The sequence below is a fragment of the Anser anser genome (genome assembly GCF_964211835.1).
Source record: "Anser anser genome assembly, chromosome: 11".
NCBI lineage: Eukaryota > Metazoa > Chordata > Aves > Anseriformes > Anatidae > Anser > Anser anser.
The window spans coordinates 13,989,066-14,016,224 of NC_139732.1; the positions used below are offsets into that span (position 1 = coordinate 13,989,066).

The 27,159-nt window shown below is 39.1% G+C and overlaps 2 protein-coding genes across 15 annotated transcripts in view; one reads left to right on the forward strand and one right to left on the reverse strand.

Annotated features, from left to right (window-relative positions):
* LOC310879852 (uncharacterized protein) overlaps positions 1 to 27,159 on the reverse strand; it is a 216,968-nt gene that overhangs the window by 138,291 nt on the left and 51,518 nt on the right. Inside the window, exon 4 of one of the 11 annotated variants that reach the window (XR_014571173.1) lies at positions 4,576 to 18,005. The exons of 9 other annotated variants lie outside the window; for them this stretch is intronic. The gene's annotated coding sequence lies outside the window, so the exon portion shown is untranslated. Of the gene's footprint in view, positions 1 to 4,575; positions 18,006 to 22,636; positions 27,157 to 27,159 lie in introns of those variants that run through there. One more of the 11 variants, XR_014571174.1, reaches the window with a different exon arrangement.
* The window catches only part of CHST8 (carbohydrate sulfotransferase 8), a 131,524-nt gene that overhangs the window by 81,544 nt on the left and 22,821 nt on the right, over positions 1 to 27,159 (forward strand). The window contains exon 2 of one of the 4 annotated variants that reach the window (XM_083794731.1): positions 2,552 to 2,741. The exons of 2 other annotated variants lie outside the window; for them this stretch is intronic. The gene's annotated coding sequence lies outside the window, so the exon portion shown is untranslated. Of the gene's footprint in view, positions 1 to 2,551; positions 2,742 to 20,301; positions 22,629 to 27,159 lie in introns of all 4 variants that reach the window. One more of the 4 variants, XM_083794733.1, reaches the window with a different exon arrangement.

Here is a 27,159-nt window from a genome sequence, read left to right on the forward strand (position 1 = left end):
TAGATTTCATTTGAAGCAACAGATAACAGCTGTGGAAAACTGCAATCGAGGAAATGCTTTGAGGCATTCCATGCATCATAACTTTAGGCAGGGATCCAGAATGAAATAAAGCAGGAGAGGTTCTTGCTGACCCAGAATGGCTCTGGCATTTCTTCAATGGAAGTAGGAATAAGAGTGTTTTGATTATTTAAATAAGTTGGTGTAAAATTAAAGTGCTATTTGCATCCAATACTGATTCAAACCAAATCACTAGAAAAGTTCGTATTAACTTCAGTATGATTAATTTATAGCCCTTTTGATTAAGCACTATGGATAATTACAATCTTGATTATGTCTAACATTGTACTAGTATTGATGCTTAAATTATACATTACATTTGAAGTGTGACCTGTTCAAAACTTCTAAATTTTCATGATCTTAAATTTTAGTGTCAGGTAGCAACTGGAATCTGTATTCACATCTACTTCTTTGTGCGTTTAAGTTGTGAATGCTCCTCTAGCAGGAGTCTCTCGTGCCTGTACGCGTGCACAGGTGGCATGCAGTTGATTAAAGGGCATCTTTCTGCCTGCTATTACATACACTAATCAATTACAAATACCAGATTAACAGAGAGGGTGCAGCTGAGATTGCACAGCACGCTTCAAATCCAGTATTATGTTAACGACATAGTTAAGGTTAATCACATTGTTTAAAATTTTTATTGCATAAAGGATTCAGGAGAATCTTCAGACTGCAGTCAAAGCAAAGGTTTAACAATGCCTGGCAGGCTTCTTTCTTTTGTAGTTACATTTTGTGATCCTCACTCCGGTGACACCTCATTACCCAAATAGGCAGTAATGCCAGCTTTAAATTTCATCAAGCTCATGCTTATAGTGGGCTTTGATCTAATTGTTTTTTGCGTACATGGCATAGGGGAAGTGGGGGGGGAGGGATTCTTTTTGTATTTAGGTTTCAATTTTTTCGTCTGATCCCTTGTATTGTGCCACAATTGACTGACACTCTCTCACCTTTGGCTCCAAAATAGCCCATCACACCCTTCTCATTTAATATTATATCCTTTCCCTACTAGCTGTAAGAATATAGCAATATTACAAACTGTGTTTAGTCCAAGCTGAAAAGAAACCATCCTTTTTCCTTTTGCTTTCAAAAAAGATGCAAGCTGAACAAATTACTTGGACGATGATTCATTTAGATACTGACTTCAAAGAACAATTTTATATGTGCCTTTTAAAAATTGAATGCCAGGAGCCTACCAGGAACTGAAGAGCATCATTCCCAAGAGTTCAGGAAGACCAATCCATCTTTACAAAAATCATTTCATTATTCCTTAGCACATACCTGAACTGGTCAAGTCAGGATTTCAAATGAGTTTCTGGCTCAGTGTGCACTGCCAGCTTCAGAAGAGACCTGCTTTCAGGAAATGCAAAGGCATCTAATCACAGTTTGGATATCTATAGGATCACAGGCACTATGAAAAATATTCCCAGTACAAAGAAAGTCTGCCCAGTGCTGTGTTGAAGTACATTGTTCTGTAAACTAAGAAAGTGTGTATCATGCTTGTACAAATCATGTTGGTTTTGTTTTGTTTTTAAATATTCCCAAACATTTTATGTTGTTTCATTCAAAGGAAGCCTCATACTGCCACAAGCAGGTGGAAAACACACAGTCTAGACACGCTACATTAACTGGTCTGCTCTTCTACCAATAAATAAGGAAAATTTTAACGAGTCTTTTCACCTGTATGCCTGCATATCCTAGAAAATTTCTTCCTATGTTTCCAGTTGTATGCCAGTCCAAATATTGAACTAAACCTTCAGTCATGGTCCTGTTGCTAAATACTATATTAAATTATAATCACAATAAAATCCTGCGTTGCCTACTCTGACACACAAACATTTATTTTCTCAGAACTTCAAGAATCAGAATGCATGCAAGCCATTTACATGCACACAAAAGATTCCTTGATTGAATTGCTTTCTAGTTATTCTTAGAAAAAAAATGAAAATGGTGCATTCCTAATTGCTATGAAAAAAATTATTCCAAGAACTGCCAGAAGGCAACATCTAAACACATTTGTATGCGATCAAGAACCGACTTGGAAACAAGAAGTAAATAAGGATGAAATTTATCTTAAGATTGTGTTTCAGACTCACATTTAAAAGATCTGAAATTCTACTACTGACAATGCTGGGCTTTAATACTTCTTTTAAGAAAAATTCTTGTAGTATTTAGAATTGGAAGTTCTAACGAGAACGGAACATCAGCTGAACAATTGCCATCCCCAAGCGGTCACTAGAAAGCACAGATTTTCAGTCTTGGTCTGTTATTGGCTTATGAGCACCTACAGCTTGATGCACGCTTAGAGCCACAACCACAAATCATCTGCACTCAATCCTTGGAGTGTCACAAAAGGAAAAGTTATAAGGAAATAAAGGGCACATAATGGTGTGATTTTATTAGGCCTGCAATAAACAAATGTCTTCCAGAGTCACCTGCTATACAGCCTTCCCTGTTTCCTCATATCAATAAAAATAAAATAATTTCATGACAGGGCACGCAGAGAGAGGGACACAATACTACATCTTCTACAATCAGCAGGAAGAAAAACTCGCAGTTTGAACACTGGGGACAAGATTTCTTAGATGTCCCAGGCAGAAAATCGAGAAGATGCAGAGACACTGGAAGCCCATAATCCCAGCAGAGGCTGCCAGGCAAGAAACGAGCTGCAGTTCCACGAAGTGGTGGGTTTCATTTCATTGACAAGGGAAATTGTCAAAGGTCACAGACAGAAATGACACATGGAAACTGTTAAACTGGCACAAAAGTCAGTCTGACAGTTCAAATTTGCTCACAAAAACTTGAAGGCAGAATTTTATTGCAGCAGAATTTATTCAGAATAAGGTACTCTGAATTAGCTTTCTCCGATTCCGCAGTTATTTACCATGCAATTTATGTTGGTGTGGACATTCACTGAGTTTCTTCAATTCCGCATACTGAAGAAATAAGGCTGGAAATACTTGTCAGATTTTCGGAGATGAAGGCATATGTTTCACAGCATCGTTTCAGCACTTAAAATTTAATTCATCATTTTGACTGCTAATATACAGATATAAAATCTGATAATCCAGATGGCACAAATATATCTTACTACACAGGATCAAAATCACGGGCTATTCTTTTTTTTTTTTTTTTTTCCTTTTAGAGGAAACACAACCTTAATTAATGGGTTTAACGTTAATTAAAAATACATGGATCTGTACAGACCACAGTATGCTACATGGTCATTTCTTTTCTGTAACTCCCTAATTTCCTTTGAGTCTATTTAGGGGTCTAGCATATTAAAAGAGGGAAACATACCACTTTGCTAATTATTCTGCTTACACTCACACCAGACTGCACAGCCTTAACCAGGAGATGGATAAAAGTTATTTCTCAGGTGGACAAGGGCTAAAGATCAGGATCAGGCCCTAGACAAAAATCAGGTCCTGTTTTGATTTTTAATGCACCTTCTTACAAATCACAGTCAGAAACAGGGCTTTCACACTTGCCTACATTTTTTTTTTTTTTTAACCAAGTTAGAACACAACACTAATCTCAGTTTTAACTTAGCATATTTCAATTAAGGGACAATTTTACTTAAGATTAAAAAGGAGGATTTAGCTGTATAGGACGTTAGAAGACCACAGGAGATCTTTCTTCAGGATCTGTTTTATGATCTCTTTGTAGTTAAATTATGGGAGAACTTGTCTGTCCTCTCCAGATTAACATGAAAAATTACAGAAGGTGCTGGAAGACTGTCAGCACTAAAGCACGAACTAGTAGGCCCTAACCCCAATCCAAATAATGGATGGATTACTGGCCACAACAGCAATTAACCAAGATGTAGTACATTCAGTTGCAAGGAATTCATGTTAAGAGCACTAGCAGTGAACTTGCAGGGTTTTCTGTGGGAATGGGACTCTGGTTAGGGATAAGACTATAGTTACAACTTGACTTCCCTTTTCCCTTGAACTTACAGGAAATGCACACGATTCTCTCACAGAAATCCTCATGCAATTGCTCCTGAATAAGTATTTTAAAATATTGGATTCTGCAGTTTCTTATTCTACCCCTAAAGTCATTCTCTGAATTGCTAGGAGAAGACTGAAGAATCCGTTATGAAAGATGCTTAACTGCATTAGAGAGAGACTCATCTTGCAAAGCTCGGGCCCACATTCTGAACCTCCCAAAAGCTGTGAAAAAGCAAAGGACCAGAGGAAATTCCAGGTGACCCATTACAAAGAGCAGATGCTCACCAGGGGATTCCAGTCTAGATACAGCTGGTTACAGCATTCAGCCATGGACTGTGCCTAGAGACATTGTTCTTGTTTGTACATTGCTTCATTTCTCATCTCTAACCACGCTGGAAATACCTAACGTGGTTCACTGCTACCCTGAGGAGCTTGTTTGAAACCTGGCACAAAAGAGGACCACTGTACCTCACCTGGGGCTAAAGGCTGTAGCACTGCTCCCGTTAAAAGTTACACCGCTGACTTCTGTGGGTGATCCGACCCATAGACTGCAATAGCCTGAACATCAGAAAAGGGAGTTTTATTATGGGAACTATTTCATCAGGGAAGCTTTCGCCAAATGACAGAGGAAATAGAACAAAGTTAATTGGATAGAAAAGAATCTGGACTGAAATATGCATAGCATAGAGAGATGAAAGGCCACAAAGATACAGAGATTAAATTGTGAACAAAATAGGGGAGGAGTGCTGATAAAGGGGTCAGGAACTATGTGAAGAAGGGCATGAAGACCACAGGGTAAAATGCTGATAAGCTGTTAATATACAAGTAGATCTGAAATAATGTAATCGTTTCAGGAAGAGAGACTTCACACAGTAATGATACCAAGTGTTTAAAACACTTTGAAAATATATATATATATATACACATATATATATATATATTTAAAGAGGGCATTAAAAGAGGAAAAAAAAGTGTGGGAAATGGTTGTGATGGGAAAATATTCAGAAATTGTAAAGGCATTTGAGCAAAGGGAAAGCCACAGGAAAAGATCCAAACGTGCAATGCATTTAACAGCAGCTGCAATGTCACAGTATTGATGTTTGGTGTCCTGGAGCTTTCCCTTTAAACTGAAGGGAATATCAATTTAACCTCAAATAGCAAAATTTAGGCTCTGCAGAACATGGCTTTAGGCATCACTTATAGGCAAACTACTTGCAGAAAGGAAACAGCAGACAGGTAATTTAAATCATAAATAAGGAATCAAAGACTCACAGCAATCACCTCCTAAGTACTAGGATTCAACTCACATTTTTCTTTGGAATACTATCCTGTAGTCATCTGTTCCCACCAACACCCCCCAAATCACTAAGCGCAGCCATGTATAGTAGTTCTGCTCAAAAATAAATGTAATTCATAAAATTTGGTTTTAATTCTTTTGGGAGTCATTGAAAGTGCCACTGAGACCTTAATGTTTCCAAAAGAAGGTAAAGTGTTTTAGTGTGGAGCTGTGACATGTAGCATTAAGCAGCAGAAAATATGAACGTGATGGCCTGCTAAACAGCAAGGGTATCACCGAGGCGCAGAGCAATTGAGGCTGTGAGCAGCCTCTGCAGGTCTCCTGTCCATCCTCCTGCTCAAAGCAGGACAGACTTCAAAGTCCAGTCAGGTTGCCCTGGCCTGTTGTATCTCTGTCGGAGACTACAACTAAGATTAAGGATGAGCAGGTATTTCCAGGAGCCAATTTTCTTCCCATTGTCTCTGTCAAACAAGAACTGATGGTCTCTGAATTGCGTAAAATCCGACACAAAGGAAAGTCCAACTTCATTGTTAGTGGTGCAAATGCATTCAGAGGAGATGGTGCTTGATAGGGATGGAGTAACAGTCCCTGTCTGCTCCCTGACTTCTGCCCCCTGAAAGGAAGGCAGCGGGGGCTGGCACAACAGTGAATGGAGGCTATCCCAGCGTCCTGCTATGAACTCATTTAAAGCCACGCACGAATTCAAGAGAACTCTAGATTGCACTGTACTGACATTTCCTTTTGGAAAAAGAAAGTGAAGTGCTTCTGACCCCAGTAGTTATGCTTTGTAGAAACTGGTCCTCTCACAGCTAATGAATTCGTTTCTGTTGCGTAAAGCAATATTCTCATAACTAACGCGATCTAGGGGGTAAGAACAGCGAGGAAGAAAAGGAAGCTTCACCCCCCGTGTCATCAGAGTCCTAGTGATGTTAATGGGCTCCTTGCACCACGTCTAAGATTAACCTCAGTATCTGAATGCATTAGTGCACTGTACAGGCACAAAACGAACCAACATTTCAGCCCAGAAGTTACGGCTCAGCACCAGACTCCCGGAAACACAGAAACAGCACACACTGGTGTTGCTTTGGTAGGCACTCCAAGCCCCCATACTAAATAGAGTCCCTGCACTGCACTGAAAACAAGACATAAATAATAAGTTATAACTTTTGCAAAGCAGTCACTAGTTCCTTGGAAAAAAATGTTTAAAATAGCCCTTATTGAACACAATAAAAGATGAGAGCTCTTTTGCATCTAGCTTTACCAAGACTTCCACTAAATGATGCTGTCACACACTTACTGTGCTGTTAAATACCAGGCTGCTGCTGGGCTTTGTTTAAAGGCCACGTACACACACACTAGCAAGTCGGCATTGGATCAGCATTAATGCTGAGGGAGACAACAGAGAAACTACAGTTTTAGTATTAAACGTCTATTTACCGTTGTTTTCCTCAGCAATACAATACAGAAATGGAAGTACAGTGGCTTCTACCTGGTAGTCACAAGATCTAGCAACCCAAAGCATCATCTTATGAATACCTTTGAAGAACAAGGGTTGCTAAGGGAAGCCTGAAACATTTCTCTGCCTCTGCTTCACATCAGGTGATTAGCACTGTTTAACACAGAGGTACAAATTATGAACCAGTCTCAAACTTGCAATGGCATTTTTACACAGATTGGTCGCTTTGCCACCAGAGTTCACCTTTCTAGTCTTGGTGCTCTAAGCTGTGTCTTTGCCCCTTAACCCAAGAAGTGAACTCGGCCTTTCTGCACCATCTGCCCAAGGGCAGCACAACCGAGCAGCCTGACTGCCTTAGGTTATAAGAAATAACTCCCCACCTCTACCAGCTGGGACCGGGTCGATCTGGCTTCCCGGTAAACTCTGGGTTAGGGAAGAAGATGAGAGCAGTGCTCAGAGACACAGGAGCTGAACATGCAGGTTGTGACAACCTCACGGGGGGTTCTCAAAGATGCATGAAAACGAGGCCCGAAGGAAAAGTAACAACCAAAGAAGGTTTAGTGATGTGTCCCTCACAGCCAAGGAGAGCAGAGCTGGTCTGTCAGCAGCCCTGCTAGGAGAGCTGTGTAACACCTAACTGCATGTGTTGATCAGGAAGGACATATCCCAGCGTCTGCTGGGTATCATCCTACAGGTACCGTCACCCATCTCGTGGGCTGTGATGGATGGACCAGACACCCGTCAACAGCCACTGGGGAAGACTCCTGCGCTGGAGGGGGTGGCTAACCAAGCTGTCTTTTCCTCCCAGGCTACCATGCTCTATCAGTTCTTTCAAATTTAAACTGGTTTTGATCAGATAAAGCAGAGCTACATGGAACAGTTGCTCACTCATTAATCCCTCTGAGAGAAGGCAGCACAAATGAGTACAATTTAGGCTGTCAGAACTGTCACTTTTCTACATGTTTTATTTAATGTAGATTTATTAATCCACATTAACAGTGAAGTGAAAACCTTTTGTTATAGTGGCAGAAAGGAAAGGGATACTGGAAACCTTTCAGTTCTTACCAAGGCTACTAAACATAGGACAATATTATGAAAACACTTATTTCACAATCCCTAAAAGAATGAAGCTGTTTCCAACATGAACCACATGAAACTTTTTCATTATTTAAAATTCAATGTGACAGAAGTATCTGCCTATGGCAAATTTTATAAATACGGGCTCTTAAAAACATTTGAACATGAATCTGTCTCTGTCTTTACTAAAGTATTTGCATAACGGCCCCCTCCAAGCTCCCTGCACAGAGCCCAAGGAAGTTCCCCGATGGTCAGCACCTGCCACCTCCCCTTCTGCCTCCTGCAGGTACACCTCACAGCTCTGCAAGAGGCTGAGCAGCAAAGAGGAGCACAAAACGGCTGCCCATACCCCACCTTTTCCTAAAAACCTCACAAATACACACAAACCTTTAGCACAGCCAAGGTGTGGCACTGGGCTTTTTAGCACCTGTGCTTTGCAGAACTCCTGGGTCCACGTCGCTGCAGCAAAACCGCAGGGTGCAGGCTGTCCCCACCGAGGTTCACTGTCAAAGCATCATTCCCAGCTTAGATTTGAGGCCTGGACTACTTTAACTTGGACAAAATGATCCTGATAAATTACACAGAGCAACAGAAAAGCACAAATTGCTTTCTTAGGCTCACATACCCTGACAAACACTAAATTTTGCTCAAGTCTATCATTGCCCTTAAGTCATTGAGGTCTTCCCAAACACATCACTACCTTCAGTCTCACCCACGGAATGAGACACTCCAGCTTGTGCACATCATTCCTGTTGATTGACAGAGGCTTCTCTTACACTGAGTTAATTCCTTGTGTTGTTGGAGCTACAGAGTATGTCTCTCATAGCAGCCAAATGCTGTGCAAACCTGATCCTCCTCATCTTTCCTACAAACATACACTTTCCATGTGCTAAACTTCAGTGGATAATGTCTTGAAAAATCATAGGGCTGCACATAATAAGGGTAGAGAAGACACATTCCCTCCCTATTCCACAATTTAACTGAAAGTCATGCATAGTGAGATTCTCTACTGCCCTGCACTCTAAGAGTCATTTTGTTTATGCAGAATAGATATAAGAGCACAGCCCCCTTTCTCTGAGCGCGTATAATGCTGCTGAGAGCGTGTCTGTGTTTGCACAGGCATCGTTGTCATGCAAAGCAGAAAGACAAAGGAATCAAGCCCAGAAAATTGCTGCTCAAATTGCCATTTGACATGAGACTTGAGACTTGGCAAATGCCAAGTGTTCTTTTTTGGAACAAACCAAGACCTCTACCTGTTCAGAAGGTGTGGAACACAGAAAGCCTAGCACCTGAGCTGCTCAAGTTTTAACTCTGCTTTGTTTCTCTTTTCCTGAGCTCAGTACATATGAACATATTTTACTCGTGAACTCATTTACTCATGAACCTATTTTACTGAACAAACAAGTGAAAGAAAATATAACAAGGCTGTACAAAGTTAAGGCAATGGCAAAGACAAGAATAAAACCCCAGCAAAGAATGAGCATCCTGTCTTAACCTCACAGCTGGAAGTCAAAGGCATGGCCTTCTTCTGAACCACTGTCCTAGGGATTCCTACCCATTGTTGTTTTTGTGATCAGCCCTTGCAGCTCGCAAGAAAATTGAAGTTTCAAGTACTTTTTTCCAATATAGTACAGACAATAAAACATATTGCAAGTCTACATTTATTAACCTTCTTGAAATGACATACAAATCAAAACAATTCAGTTTGCAAGAACTAGGTTTACTGCTATTTTCAGGAGTTGCAAGATGTAGCTATATTGTAAACTACATTCTTTAATTTGGTTTTGGAGTTTAATCATGATCTATCATTCCCCATTTCAGTGGCATTTGGATACTACCAAGTTTTTGTAATATTAATAACATCATAATCTTCATTAGTATGCAAATCTATACCATCTGACAAGCTCCTGCTCTCTTCCACGAGCTCCTTTGTTGTTGCGGCCTCATGAATTTCATTACAAGACTAGATTATTATCAAATAGCGGGAAGGGGGGTGGCATGGAGAAGACAGAGAATGACGTGGAAATTATAATCTCATTTTAATAATGAATCCAGTTTCATATTGCAATTCGTTTTCTTGCACCAGATGCTGCTGAGAGAAAAGGGAGCAGAAGGGAGGAAATTCTTACAAAACTGCTCCTGCACAGTAACCTTTCCAGCATATGCCACTGGAGGGGAGGGCTGGAGGGAGATGTTCCCTAGCCCCTTGCCTCATTTACATTTCAAATAACAGCCATGATTCTATCCATATGTTTTTGCATTTCAGAGCTTTATGTATAGTAAAAGTAAATAAAACCAATACATTGCTGCCGTTCAATAACCAATGGCTATTTGCTCTCCAAGTAAACTGGTATCAATCAGCCTTAATAGGAGATCACAATAATTATTGCTTAAAAACTATAATTATACTTGGAGCAATCTGTGGCTGTAAAAATAACTCGAAAGAATAGCAAAAAGCTCATAAGAGTGCAAACATTCCCTCCTATGCCAAAGCACCAGGGCCCCGTGCCCGCTCCTCCTGGGCATGGCATTTCTAAATTCATTGCTCAGAGCAGCCGAGGCTGCCCCCTCACTCCCAGCTCAGCCTCACTGCCCTTCCTTGTCTCACCCAGCACCTGTACTTTTAGACTACAGTGAATTTAGGGGAGAGCTTGCCTTTTCCTCACATCTGTACAAGTCCTAGACTAACACACTGGAGGGAGGGCTTCCATCCAGAGGGACATTCACCTGCTTGAGAGTTGGGCCTGTGCAAACCTCCAAGTTCAAGGCCAAGTGCAAGGTCCTGCATGATTCGGGGCAATCCCAAGTGCAAACCAGGCTGGACTGAGAGCAGCCCTGAGAAGAAGGTCTTGGGGATGTTGGCTGATGAGAATCTCAGCACGAGCCGGCAACATGTGCTTGCAGCCCAGAAAGCCAACCATGTCCTGGGCTGCATCAAAAGCAGCGTGGCCAGCAGGGTGAGGGAGGGGATTGCCCCCCTCTGCTCTGCTCTTGTGAGACCACACCTGGAGCCCTGCCTTCAGCTCTGGGGCCCCCAAAACAAGGAGGACATGGACCTGTTGGAGCAAGTCCAGGAGGGCCATGAAGATGATCAGATCTGAAAACATAAACGATTCCAAGCAGGCAAGTGAGACTCACTGAAGCTGCTCCAAGATCCAATATTGAACACCAATTTCTATCCTTTCTAAAAAATTTACATTTTATCTGAATTGTTTCTTTGTTGTTAATATCAGTCATTGCTTTTATTAAATCCTACAATGCTCTCTACAAAGATCTCTACAAAGGACCATATTTTTTGAGCAGAAAATTCAATCACCATTAAGTATGGGATTACCTTCTCCTTTCCTATTGAGCACTAGTACACATCAGTTAACTTGACCACATGAATCTAAATAACACTAACTGCTCTTTATTAACCGAGTTGTTAGATGTCTCCCTTTCTCAAAGCACAGATTTTAATACTGGAGTAAGAATGAATCTCCAAAAATTCTCTATGAAATGTGTAATTAATCTAAACTATTTATCACTCACAAAGCATTAGTACAGTCGACAAGAATGCCCAATTTTAAGATATTTTGTATTATTTATCAAAAAGTGTGAATTAATGTGACCTACAGCTCAAGACTTCAGTGATTTTTCCCTATTTAAAATATATATATTCAAATGCTAATGTAAAAATGTTTATATTTTAAAATGCAAACTAGCAATTCATACCTACACATTAATTACACCACTTCCAGTTTCATATTTTCCTAGCAGAGGGCTGTCAAAAATCAGAACTTTTGTCACACTGAAGTCACACCAACATGTACAGGTTCCCTTTGTTCTCCTCCTCATTAAGGAAAAATCTGTCATTAAGAGCATCTATTTAAAGCAAGAAGAGAAATGTGTTTGGACTTTGATTATGGCAATTAAAAAAAAAACTCTGCTATTCAAAGATGGTGCTATTTTATTATTTAAATAACATTCCACATTCTTCTAACACATTTTACTAAGAAGATTGTTAAATTAGGTGATAAAAGGTTACTTTTGTCTTTGAAGCTGAAATATGTAACTATTATTTCTTATCTGTCTGGAATTCGAAAAGCTTCAAAATCATATGTTTTAGAGGACTCATTATCAAAACTCACCAGACTTCATAAAAAAAACAAATGCTTCACTTCCTGCCCTTGTTTAATCCCAGCTAGACAATTTCTTTTACTTTTCAAAAGGGAGGATTTCTTTCAACATTTGACAGCAGTATCTTTTTATTTTCAAACTGCACAGAGTGTGGTTGGGAAACCATAACCACCTTCTTTTCAAAGCTTGAGAAATGGGGATGGTTGTGAGGGATATATTTTAAGAGGAAGGCTCAGACAAACTAGGGTAAAGAAAAACAACGTGGGTTTTTCTGTTAGTATCACTGTTGTTATTTGTGGGTTGTTTTTTTCTTTTTAAAGCCAGAACAAGACTAACATGCACTGAAAGTGGACACGTAGGTCATATCACAATGCCGAAGGAAGTATCGTAACAAAATTTTAATTCTCTTTATCTCCTACACATTTAAATGCTGGTAAATTATTCCTACATAAACACAAAAAAATCCATTGGCAATATACACAGAGCTGCAAAATCTTATGATGAAATACATTTTCATGTACTTTCAAAGTTTTGAAAACTAATTCATCCTGCTGAAATTACGTCATTTCAGACCTCTGAGCAGATTTGCACAGTATCATCAATTCTTAGATAACCAGACTATAATATTTCCATCACTAACATTCAAATTTCTGTTTTCCACCTAAAATCCAAATGATGTTCATCTAATGATGTTAGGATGCTGCTGTATTCACTCCTACGCAGATAAGTAGGAGGAGTTATTTATAATGCAGTTTTGATCAGAATTCAACTTGGGACAAAGTAAAAGCACAAAATCCACACCCAACATATAACCCAAGATGACAAAGTAGTAGCATGAAGGATAAAGAATAGACTAGGTGACAATTATGCCCTTGTCCAGCAGGCTTAATTTCAAAAATACATAATTTTATTTTCTTCACCCTCTACCTTTAATCTGTCCAAGATGATGCATTGTCCTCTTCCAGGCTTAACCATCTCCAGACAAAGCCCCTGAAAAGCCAACCCACTGCTAACGTTCTTTTCTGTGTTATTTTAGGATCCAAGATGTCTGAAGATTCAGTCACAAAGTCATATAAAGAGCTATATATATAAAATAGACAATCTCTAAATCCAACTGCTAGTTGCTATTCTAACATTTTTAATGGTCTCTGAAGCTTATGTGTCCCATAGCACGTTAAAATTCCCTACATTTCTGCAAGACTAACTACAGGGACAAGAGCCTGAGTGTCAGAAAAGGAAAAACTGGCACAAAACCTGAAAAGAGATTCAAAAGTTTAAATTGGTAAGATTTTAACACTTACTTCAGAAGTCATATTTGCAGCCTTCTAAGGCTAAGCCAGTTATTCTATTTTTCATTAGTAAAGCTGTAAATTAAGCTAAAACATTTTTCACTGATAATGTATATTAATGAGGAACTACAAATACAGTAGACCATTCTACCTTTCAAATTTTGCACATATAGAAAGCATAAGTAGTTTGACAGTGCACTTCAGAAACACAGCCCTTTGTAATAGGCTCTCTGCTGTGACCTGAAGTTAAACAGAATTCTTTTCATCTTCTATTTGACTCCAAAACCGGAGTGTGCCAACCTGTTATGAATATTCTTCTAAATGCCAGCCAACTCTTTTTCCTTTGTGCTTTAATTAAAGGACATTTACCCTTGTAATAGGTATTTAATAGCAGGCAATTTTTTTGACATCTAATATGCTAAGGTTGTCTTGCAGTGACTACATGTTAATAGACATTAAAGATTCCAGAACCCTGGTAAATAGGGTAATTAGACAGGACTTAGGCGAAGCACTATGAAAAATTCCTTGGGAGCAGTAACTTAGTAAGAAAGGGAAGAAATACTGTTTTATAGTCAAACCTGAAGAGCTTTTAAATTTAAAAAGAAAACATAAGGAGTTTTTACACACCCTGTTAATCCCTATTTGTATTTCTGCAGTTGCCTCTTTGTCTGAGATTACACAGTCCTATGTGCTTTTGACTTTTGACCATAAATGTGCTTGTTTGTAGATAGTATAGCCAGAGCCCTACATAATTCCACAACTTTCAAATGACAAGAAAATAAAAAACTAGGGTCAATGGAAGTTAACAACTTAAATGGCTTGCTGATTCTGATTCTTTCAAAAAAATTTGTTTTTATACAGTAAATTTGCCTGTGTGCAGTCCTATCCAGTAGGGGCTTAAATATCATTTGTAAACTAATATTCTTACTAATTTCAATGAAAGACATCTAACTGAAGTTCATATCTAAGTTGGTGCGCCTATAAATCTAACAAGAATCAGAGCAGGTAAGCTGCAGCCAGCCTATAAATGTGACAATGTGCAGTTATGTTGTCTTGGCAAAGGCTATCGGCAAGGAAAGACATTAGGAGAGGAATCTTTTACAAAGCTATTTCGCACTGTGAATAGTAATTAGAAGCATACAATCTGCTGCAAGGTTAAGAAAACCTTTTATTTGCTCTGAAGTCTCAAGAGTAGACTAAATTTATAGGTAAAACACACAGTGTTATAGCTAGGAAAAGTAATTCAGGTTACCATTTAGTAATCACAAACATTACCATAACTTTGATGGCATTCTGACTTCAGCCATTCAACAAAATGCAAAGATTTGAACACTGCAAGTCAGTAATGGACTGAATGCTAAATACCGATGCCTTGTAGACCCATAACTGAGCTGAGATCATAAGGCTGTGCTGTTGACACTGTAATTTATTGCAATGTTAAACACTAAAGTACACATTGTATTTTACTTTTGAAAAAGATAAAGAACAAAATCACCTGGCCTCTTAGTTTAACAAGGTGTGAATGTGGTGCCTTTAACACACTATTTGCAGCCAGCAGAGCTAGAGGAAGCAATTAATTTTTTATATCAATTATTCAGTCACAATTACCACCACAGCTACGCAGTCTGCCCATACAAACTTCTAGCACAGATCATCCCACCTACACTTCAGTACGCATTATTCACTAAAGCACTGGAAAAATAATGCCAACTGAAAATGAAATGATTTACAAAACTGTGCCTGTTTTATCAGAAACATTTCAGAGAAAAGTCAGTAGACACCAAAATATCCTCGTTAGTCTTAAACAAAGTATGGATTTTTTTCTCCAATAAAAATAATTCTGTAAATAATTTTGTAAAAATGCCAGATTCTCTAAGAAAGAAACCCTCTCTTCAGCTTTTGTCATTCAAACAAGAAAAGCACCCAGGTTTGGCAACTGAATTTTGGAACTCTGCAAGCCTTGTCCTTATAATTGTTCCTAACATGGGGGAATATAGTTTTTGTTTAAATGAAGGGTAAACTATAATAGTTATCACCTCTTATTTAGTAAAAACAACTTATTACTCAAATTATCAGTAGTAAAAAAAGAGTGCTAATAAAAAAAATAAAATAAAATAAAATAAAATAAAATAAATAAATAAAAAAAATAAAATAAAAATAAAAAAGAGTAGTAAAAAGAGTGCTAATACCTGAGAAAATCAAGTGCTAATTGGATGAATTAAAATTACTGTCGTTACTTTTACAAAAGACATTTTATCCCATTCTTACATCCAGCACAGTTCAATTTCTAATGGCAACAGATTCAATCAATTGATCGTATCAAATGAGAAGAATTTATAATACTTAGACCTGTAAAATGTTTACTTTCTCCTATTAATAAATGGATCCAATAAGAGTATGGATAGCCAGAAACACAGCCTATGATCAAACAACTACAGTTAGTTATTCTAATTCTCAAAAACAGAAGCATTTTAATTCCATCTTATCTGCTCTCTGAGAATGCATTGTGCAATTTTGACAGCTGCAGTATGTATTATACTTCAAAGGAAACAGGATAACAGCTTGGGATGTCTTTTCTGATTGCACTCCATTGTGACCTCCCGCTGTACAGATAGCTATCCATGAAACTGGACTGACACCATATTTGCAAGCTGACCGTTCCTATTTCACAGAATATTTCTGGAGATTTTATGGTAGAAGACAACGAAAAATATAAACCTTCAACAGAATACTCAAGCTTTAGAAACACTCAAGGTTTATGATAAATTTCTCTTTCAGTTGGGAACAAAAAGCAGTATAATGAATGTTTCCAGTCTTAAATTGTTTCCATTGTCTCCAACTTTCCTCATAGACATTGAGGTCTTTAGGGTCTGTCCCCCATCTTTTGCTTGGGTCTGAAAATCCTAGTACTCCTGTTATAACATCAATAGCTAACAGTGTCTAAAGAGGTCACTTACTTTAAAACAGTTATAACAAAGCTCTCTGCAAAAACTTACCTCTCCAAAAGGCTGAAATGCTTATGTCTGAAGAAAAACAATCAGGACATTCAAATGTTGGCTAAGAAAATATAGGCAGGCCGATTGGAATAATGTTCCAATGAAAACCATGATAACGTTCCATGAAAACCAACAAGAAAATTGCATAATGACATTTACAGTATTTACCAGGAATTGTCCCTTATTAGCAAGAGCACTGTCACATAGCAAAGGTAACTAAGTGGTCTGTTTGGACGATGCTTAGAGGCTATTTACTCAGCATGAGGGCTTCTACCCAGACCGCCAGTGGCATCTGCAGGGGGTTTGCTGTGGTGGCTTTTCATCATGCACTAATAGTGCACGTCTGAAATCCCCACCCTGCTTTTTATGCTCAGAGAAGATGAGACAAACTCATTGCTGTAACAGGCCTTCCTTCTTCTCATTTAGGCACGTGGCATCACTGGCTTCTTGCATCCCCTTAGACAACGTGCTCTTTCCCTTCCCTCATTTCCCCCTCGCTCCTCCTGTCTTCCCTTCATCCTACCCAACACAGCTTGTATTTATCTCATCTGACACATCTTCACCTCCAGATTAAAAGCCTTCCTTCTTCTTCCTTCTCAACACAGCTGCCTGAATTATTCTTAAAATCACTATGAATTTAGGTCAGAAGTACCCTCTGGAAGCCTCCAACTCCACTGCCTGCTCAAAGTAGGGCCAACTTCAGGCCTCCAACCTGTCTTTTCTATTCCTTTTATATTTGCTTTTCTTTTTGCACCTCTTCTAGTTATTTGTGACTAGACACCCGAAGCAAAACCAGACTGAGATCATGGCACACAACATACGTGGCACTGAGATCAGCAGCTGGTCAGGAGCCTGTGATGCTGAGGCCTTGCCCTTCCCCGCCTCCACTTGGCTTCCTAAGTCATGAGGAAGTTTAGTCCTCAACAACTCTTACTACAAAAGACCACATAAGGGAATCTACAACCCCAGATACTCAGCCTGTGCACTGAAGAGCAACAGAACTGCCTCCACACCTTTCAAAACTAATGACAAGCATCTGCAACTCCATCCCAGAGGCTCCTAAAATGGCCAACCTGAAGAACAACTACTGACAACTTCAGGAACAGAAGGACTCAGTGTCAAATCCCAGAAACACTGCAGGGAAACCCTTACAGCAGTTCGAGGTGGAATATCAGCATGTCTCAAAGGCAGAACCGGATGGTTTCAGAGACTATGTGCTTCTCAGTCAAACCAGGAAGAGTTTATTTTGGAAATATAAATCTAAAATGCAGCTTGGGATTTGGGGCGTTTCTAAAAGAAATCTTTCACAGGTATTCAGATGTATTTCAATAAACCAGCTCTTAAAGATTTTTTTCAAGCATTTCTTCCTTTCAAAAGAGCACTGTTTAATAAGACATCAGTGAAAAATAAAAAACTGTATTATAAATCCAAGGTGATGCATACTCTAAAGAGAAAAACGACTTCCTTAGACATGCTTATAATCAGCTGAACACCATTATCGAACAGTTCTCCTTTAAACATTAATCATAATATTGTGCTTGTTTGCTTTCAGATTTTCCTTTCATGTTGGCTTTGTTCCCTTTTCCCTGTTAATTCCAAAAGATACAACAGAGACTCACAGCTACATAACAATAAATTAATTCTACATTAAGGATAACTGGATAATTACAAAATCTTCAGGTACCTTTTCCTCCTGGTTTAAGGCAGATGTAATCTATCTTTAAAAAAAAAAAGTCCCATTCTATCAAGAGAATGTGAAACCTGTAGAAAAACGTAGTTAGCAGAAATCACCTTGGGATGTACAAAACACCATCTTAACAATTCAAAGATAATGCTGCTTCTTACTTCATCACATGACATCAAATGAAAATCTTTTTAATTGTGTAATATTGACTCTTCCTCTAAATAGACTTTAGAAAGCCTTTATGACCATTTATTTTCCTGTGTTTCTTGGAAAGATAAATTTTCTTTTGAGTCATTACTACTTCAGGTACAGTCATTGTGATAATCTTTAAAGCTAATAAATGTTTCTGGAAAAAAAATATACTGGAAGATGTCCATTTTCCAAAGTGAATTATTGCTCCTCTGTTAGTTGGTAGCACTTTAGAAGATTCCTCCTTTAGTTCATTACAATGCTGGCTTTCTAATGATATTCACCTGCTTCAGGAGAAATAATCTGGCAATTAATGTTAGCTAATGGATACTTCAGAACTTTCCCTCCTGTTGGAATGCTGTATACATGTCCTCCAGATTACTGTCCCACTGATGTATTTAATAGAATGATGTACCTTTAAAATTTCACTATTACTGATTGCTACCCACTTTCTACAATGCACAGTGCACCCTGCTGCCTCACAATCCTTCCTATTCTGAGTCAGAAAAATTAGTTTTTAATATCATTCTTTGTCCTCATCTCAATTTCATATGTAATAGCAAAAAAAAAAAAAGTAGGCAAAAATGGAGAAAAGCAAAAAGATTTTTTGTTACGCTCAACTCCCAAGACTCCCTTTATACAATATAAAAAACTGAAACGCGTGTTACTCTTGCTCTTTTTTATATCTATAGTTCATTTCATCAGACTTTCTTTCATGTATCCATAAAGTGATTCAAACAACAGAAATAGTCTGAGTAAATACAGAGTTGGTTTTCATTTTATCCCTGGAACAACTAGGCTTGCAGATACAAAATTTCAGTTATTACATTTAACAGACAGAGCTCTGGCCTTTCAAACATGCGAAGTTATATTAATCTCCAACAAATGGTACTTTGGCTCTCACTCAGGGTAAATCATTATGCAGTGCTACTTCAATAATAGCCTTAATTAAATCTGTTCTCTTTTTGTTCAGGTTGGAGACCACAGAAGGGCACAGTTGGCTGTCTGAGCCTTTTGGCTATGACCGTATTATCGGTCAGAGCATTGCACAAGCAAATATCAGTTTTTAATATGCCTTGCTAAGGTCATTCCTACCCACAGCACAGTAGCAAGAGGCAAAAAGAAACATAACCAAGGGTAAGATATGTATTTCTAGCTGGCCAAGTGAAAAACGCATTTTGTTGATGCACCACAGGAGAAACAGCAGCACTGGATTTTTCTGCTAAGCATAAATAACATCTTCTGTCTTAAAATGTGGTTCACAGAGCTACCACCAATCATGACCTTTTATATGGCCTGTCCTCTTTATAAGGAGTGCCAGCGTATCTTTGTAGACAAGATTTACTACACACAGGTTAAACTATACAATACATACCGAGTATAGATAGAATCATAGAGTCATCTAGGTTGGAAAAGACCTTCAGGAGCACCAAGTCCAACCACCAACCTGCCCTTCCAAGTGCCATCACTAAACGCCGGCCCCTAGTACCATGTCTACTCATCTCTTAAATACCTCCAGGGATGGGCACTCCACCATTTCCCTGGGCAACTCGTTCCAATGCTTGATCACCCTCTTTGTAAGGGAATTCTTCATAACATCCAATTTAAACCTTTCCTGTCATAACCTGAAACCGTTTCCTCGTGTTTTATTGCTTGTCACCCGAGAAAAAGACACCCACCTCACTCCTCGCAACACAAACGTCTTTCAGGTAGTTGTAGAGAGCAATAAGGTCTTCCCTCAGCCTCCTCTTCTCCAGATTAAACAACCCCACTTCCCTCAGCCACTCCTTGTAAGTTCCTTCACCAGCTTCATTGCTCTTCTCCACACGTTTGAGCAACTCTATCCTTCCTGTAGATGGGGTATCTATATCTTGTAGGGAGGGAGTATGTATACTACGTACTCAAATCAGCTACACAAAATGGATCCTTCTCTGCTCATTAATGGGACCAATTCCATGGTTCACATTCAGTTATGGATCAGACAGCAACAACAACAACTGTGACAGGACAGATTTGGTTCTGCTCAATGACAATCCTCCCCAGCTGGGATTCAGTTCAAGACTCGGTGTAATTGGTATGGGTTAAACAGATCAAAAAAAAAACACACCACAACTCTGTCCCAAAGATTTTTTTCTTTATCCACCTGAAGCAAACAGCCAAAATTATCAGTATTCCCACTTACAGGAGGGAATGACTTGCCCAACATCACACAGAGGATCTACAAAAGTAGAGCTCAACACTGATAAGCTGAGCTTGCTCTACTGCCTGCCTGCAAAAGATGATGGAGAAGAGATACTGCTGTCTCAGGCTCTTGAAAATTACAAGGATATGTCACACTCCATGTGACCCTACATGGACGGAAAGGAATTCATTATCCTTGGGGAATAAGAACTGTATAAGGAGGACTAAGCAAGCTAGTCAGAAAGAAGATAAATACGCTTTTATGGAGGTTACTGGAATAGATACTCCCCCCACTCTCCAAGTATGCTGCAGAGCTCAGTAGGAAAGCTGATTTATCCTGTGAGTGCGCAGCAGTTGCTCCCTGCTAGAGCTGCTGTTTAAGTTTAATTGGAATACATAGTGCTTTTGTAACATTTATATCATAGGGAACATTTAAGAATAGCAGAAAGAGCCTTTCAGTTTGACACACGCTTCTGTTGTGATCCTGATCACTGAACCCAAGCGGAAATATGGGCCACAGAATGATTTCTGGGTGGCCGTTTCAGTCGGTAATTCCAGAGGCAGAAGCGGCTGCTTGCAGAGGAAAAGAAAAATGGGCCAAGAGCGGCTAACGCCGGGGACTGGCAATGGGATATGGAGCCTTTCAGCTCGAGGTCACTGCTTGGATTACAGCACAGGGCTGTAGTAACCAAGAAGTTATTACCATCAAATGGAGGTTCAGTTGGCTAAGACAAATCATTTAAATGGCTTCAGCTTCCTACAGGCGCATGTGGCAGAGAAAGCACTATTAAAATCAGTGAAACTGCATAGTCAGTGATATGGAAGTCTTTGGGACTTCTTTCTACATTGCCAGAAACGGAATGGTGACAATGAAAAATCCTGTAATGCTTCATTGAAGCAGCACAACAGTGGCTGCCCTTCTGCTTCCATTCAGAACATCACACAGAAAATTAAAAGCATTATATTATAACAAGAAGAATCAAAAATATGCATTTTTTGTTTACCATTTTGAACAAATCATCGCAGGAAGAATTACTTGGCTACAGCTATTTTGTAAAAACTTAGGCACCCTTTCTATTTAACGATACCACTTTCTGTGGCTAACATGAAGCCCAGTAAAGCGACTCTACCGTGGCTTATACGCGACAGAGCAGCCTCCCTCAGAATCCACATACGGCATTAAAATGCAGCTAACCACATTCTGTTATCAGGGCATTTGGGAAAGCCAATGTCAAGACTGAATTCATGTAGAGCCATTCCTGTTGCATTTTATTCCAGCTAATATTCCTGATTTTATCAATCACATTATATAGGTCCAAGTGTTACTGCAGAGGCCACGGAGTTATTCAGAGTTTAAGAGTTAGAGAGATGTGTTTGTTAAACAAATTTGTGCTGTTCCATTGTGAAAATTCGGTGTTCAATAGGTCTCATCACATCTTGTTTGCTGGTATGCCTGGGCCAGTTTAATAGCATGTTCAGCTGTAGAACAAAACATGCAAGGGCAAAAGTTCAAGAGTCTCGATCAGTCTTTCTGCTCTGCAGGTATGTGTACAGACTGCAGTTAGAAGATGCGTATCCACACACTCACTGGAGTTCTTTATTGATGCAAAGCAGTTTCTACATATTTAAAACAGCTCTGAAAAGTACTCAGAGCATTATGCGATTTAAAGCCTCATGAGCATCCAAATGCAAGATCTTTTTAAAGAAGAATTGCTGAAAATATTTACAAGATGCAAAAAGATTGTTTAAAAGCTGGCAATATACGACAAAAATGCAATATTCACTGTGAAACTTAACGTGCTTCCCACTACAACAATGGTAATGGTATGTTAACATGGACAGTGAGAATATAATTCAGGGATATGACAGATACCTGAATCTGTAGCAAAGTCACTCCAGGATGCATCCATTTAGGTGCATCCACAAAAGCAAATAAATTCCATTCTTATTTAAGAATAAGACAGATTATAAAAGAGCCAACCTCTAGTGAAGTCTATGAATGGAAGTCCTGAGGTTTCTTTCTAGAAAATATAAAACTATTAAAGCAAGCTGGGCTTTTGTAAAAGTTAGGCTTCACAATTCTGCCTTTTGATCATGTTGCAATAAATGGCCCATTTATTTGAACATTTGGTTTCTTTTTGACATGTTAGTTAGGTGCACAATGTAGTTTGACCTATAATTCTCAGCTCAGAGGCCAAGCATCTCTCTTATAATCAGTATTCTTCACATTTAGGTACATCTGTAGAAGTGTAGCTGTGTGAGCCAATTTTAAGCACTGTAGATAAAAATCCAGTCCCAATGAAGCAAGTGAAGAGACTTTAGCAAAACAGGTATTGTACCATGTATTATGTGATTATATTCCTGTAAATGAGGAAGAAATGAAAAGGATCTCAATGAAGTATAAGAGCAATTAAGTTAATTCCTATCCTGTGTTTTAAGGGAATGTTATCCTTCCCCAAATCCTCTTGTAGGTTTCTATAGCAGTGATACTTGTTCTGTACTGTTTTGAAGGATGACTAAAAATATACAGGAAATTGCTGACTTGGATACAGAAGAGAGACTAAAGACCATGACTGAAGTGGAGGCTTTTCTTTAAAAATCTGCGCTGATTTATACGACTATCCAGTAGATCCATTGGTTGTCCTTTTACTTTCCAGATGTGAGAGGCTACCACAAAGAAAGTATGGGAAAGAATGGCCTTAGCACTCAGAACTGAAAAAAGCCGTGGCAGTCCATCACATCATACTTCCCATGAGGCCTAACAGTCGAGTTGAAAAGCAACTCAGCTTGATAACAGAGTTAGCTGGTAACTCACCAGCCAGTCTCAAGGATGCAGACTCCTGCTAACCTGTCTCCTACAGAAACCTGCCACACTGTGCAGCACAATAGCCACGTTGCAAAGAAGCTGCAGAGCAATAACTCGACTTCCACTGTTGCCAGTGCCACCTCAGGATAGGATCCAAATCTGTGGTGCTCCAGCTGAGCCTGGAGCATGCGGCTCCCAGAAACAGACAGTATGTAGGCAGGGATGATAGGAAAGCGACAAAGTTCTTTCAAAATGGAATTTAAATAACCTGGGGGACAAAGGAAATCTTTAGTAAGGCAAAATACGGTTGAAGGGGAGTAACTGCTTTAGGCACATCTCAGCCTCTCGTGTTGCAAGGTCCCACAGGCATCCACAGGCAGCTGACACTCATTGCAGCTTCATCATCCATCAGGGAAACCAGCTGAGCTTCTTGCTTGGGAAACAACTGGCTCAAGGGTTGCCTTACCTCCTGCCATTGCAGGGCTTCCCAAACCTGCACCGAGGCTGCAATCACTTAGAATTCAATTGAAAGACTTGGCAGGAAGAAAGAGTGCAGACATCCACTCTTTAACACCTATCTTGCGTTTGCCTAAAACAGTGGTACCCTGCAAACCTCTGAAAAAAAATAATGTTAAAACCTTTTTCTTGTGGGAAATGTTAAAGATGATGATAAAAACTTCCTGTGACTCTTGTCCTGACAAGCTCAGGTACCTCCTGATTTCCTTAATTGCAAGAATAAATCCAGTTACCTCATACACAAGAGGAATCTTTTCCATTTCCATGTCATTCTTTCCACTCTGTAGCATTTACACTAAGAACCTTTTTATTCTTTTTTCTCTATGTGCGTTATCCACTAAATATTTTTCTGGACACCGGTGGTACTTGCAGAATTAAGTACTTAGTATTAAACACACTGGGTATTCATCTTATACCAAACACTCCCTCTGTGGAAGAGAGCTGGCACACGTCCGTAACGCTGCAAGGTAATGATTTTGCAGGCATTGACCCAAAAGTAGATTGTCCATTAGCTCACACACATGTTCTGCCATTAATTACGTTAGCACAGTCAAATAACATGATCACTATATTCCTCACTAATGCTGCCACAAGGCACGCAGCTGATGCATGGATGTTAGCTATGTGGATACAGAAGTGTTTGTAACATCCGTAAGTTCTGGAGGAGTAGGAGAAGGGAGAGTTATGATCCTTTTATGCAAACTAAGCACTGAAAGGAACGATATCAAGAGATGAGAAATACCGAGGTTATAAGAAACTAATGATGTGTGAAACTGCATCTTTTTGCTCTCTGAGTCACCCTGCAAGTCAGGGGTATCAAGCAAAGGTCAGGAAAGTAAGGTTTGGAAAGCAACAAAAATGTAGCAGTTAGAAAATCCAAAGCATCACTAAAAATGTCACTATTGTGACTTGGTTAAAACCACACACTTGAGCATCTCACCCGAAGTGTAACACCTGAGCACCGGTCTCCTTTAATCTATAGTTTGCTGTCTGGACCTAAGCAAGCCATAACTTTAAGTTCTTTTCTTGTCAATAGGTAAAATACCCCAAAAGCAAGAGAGCCGTGCACATTGATTGGAAGTCTCCCAGCTGTTTTAGTATTTCCCACTTTATACTCACTGGCCACACATTCCATGTGCAGCAAAAGTGTCAAAACTATGTACTTGTATCAAAATTCTCCATACATTTTACACTCTGGGAAAACAGCCATCATTTTCTGAGGTACAGAAGCCTAATTTTACAGAGCAAAAGGCTTTTTAGTGCAGTCCGTGTATGTGGTCTGATCCTGGCACTCCACTGACTGAATACAACAAGCGTGGTCCTGAATCAGGCCTTCCCTGCCTGACACAAGAGGAAACATTTGGCAGTCTGCTGCAGTCTGCCAAATTCCAGAAATAGTTAAGAATTTACTGTGCATAATCTGTCTCATCACATCAGAAAAAATCTTAATTTTTCCTCAGGTTACTTCACAGCACTCGCGCTATCACAGCAATATTTGCCTCTGTAGTTGCCTCAGCACAGCTGATCAGTTCTGTGGAACTCCAAGGCAAGCGTCAGCTGGGAGCACCAAATATGCCTACAACATGTAGGAGTTTACCGGGTGTTAATGAGAGTTACGATTGTATCGGTAGCCTTACTACCTTCTTCTCCATGAAATTCTACAGAGTAAAGCTCAGAAAGAAGGGGGGAAAAAAAGAGGAAAAGAACAAGACCCTGGTGCAAGTGGATTCATTATTTCCATTTTCAGGCAAGCACCTTCCTGCATTCTCCAGGGCTCCAGACAGCAAACAAACAATAGCTGATGCTAAGTTTCTCATAAAAGCACAATCAATAATTGAAGTATAACTGTGATACAGTTTACATGGGTTTGAGTTTCAAGCTTGGTAATTACTTTAGATCACCGATCAACAACCGTTCACCATTTGCAGGATTTCTTATGTGGTCAGCACGGCACGATTCCTTCCTCTCAAAAGATCAGACTTTTCTCAAAAAACATTGTCAGCTTTACAATAATGCATGCCTTAATTTTATCCTATAGTAACAGGAAGAAAAAAGAGGCTGTAGGTCAGGTGAAGTACAGGCAGGCGCCTTGGATTTTCCCCTGCTAGATACCTAATATAAGAAATAGTAGCCTGGCTGTACCTAGAGTCCCTTTCAAACAATTAAGTATTTATAGTTTCATCTCCTTGCCAGTTTTATACTGCATACTGAAGGAGGCAAACTCTTAATCTGATAGAAAGTCCTATTGTTTTGAAAAAATACAATCTCTATGGCATCTGCGCAGCCTTTAGAAATACCATTTATTTACCTCTTGAGTTCTGCTTAACATGTACTTGGGACTGGAAGATATTTAAATGCTATCTTTCAAGTGTAACATTCTTCTCACTATTATAAAAAATGTAGATTTTTGTGCGTTATCAGAAAATGAAAGAAGGTCATGACATTCTAGTGGGCTTTTTCATGGTTTATGAAACCTTCATTAAACTTTTAGAAGACAAGACCTTGAGTGGCTTGGGAGAAAGCAAAAAACCTCAGAGTGCTTCTGGGGAACTTCACCTGTAATTTATTCACTTTGAATGCTTTTTATGGTACAGCTCAAGACAGATGCATGACATGATTCTAACATCCACAAACCTGAGGCATGAAGTAATTGAATCCATAACCAGAAGCTGGTAAATGGGTAGTCTTATGAGTTATTCTGTAAGTGTTACATGGAGAACAGCTTGCTTCACAATCATTATTTTGCTGTAGTGCTGAAATCACGTAATGAGGACTTCATGCTGTTAGGATCCTAACCCTTGATTGTTAGAACATTTCAGTCATATTAAAAAAAGATGATGTATTGCAAGCAGAAAGGGAGAAAAATAGTAATTGGAAGCTCAGCAGTGGGTTAAAGCCACAATTTATTTACCATTTCCTTCACATTAGATGAAACATTAATAGGATTATTAATAAAGATTTCGTGTTGGCTTTGTCACATATCAGTAATGTATAAAACTATTTTGTTCCCAAAAGCATGTTAGTATACTTTTCTTAAGGCTACAGAGAAGTCTTATCTATTCTAATGTTACTGAAAAATAGTAATTGTGTACTTGGCCAAATTAGAACATGACCTTTAAAGTAAAGAGGCAAAAAACAATACATCCAATGATATTGATTTCTCAGTTACAAGAGGTGAATTCATTAAAGGAACTGAATTACAAATTAAAATTCAGCACTGATTTTATTAAAAATAAGGTACTGATGAAAAGTGATTCTCTTTACAAGATGCTTTGCTAATTTCCATTGGAATTGCTATCACCATTGCAGTCATTAGAATCAGGTTTTCTGGGATCTATTTTTGGTCACGTAGTTATAATTCAGGATTGCTTCAGGCTTTTTATTGTTACTTTCTCATTTAATTGAGCTCATTTTTTTGGTCTATGACGCTAGGAAAAAAACCTTTGCTCCCTTAGTTGCTCTGATGCCCAGGACAACCTCAGAACTCGGAAGGGTAAAGAAGCGTAGAGAGGTAGCTTGACCAAAGACTTTGACCTCTG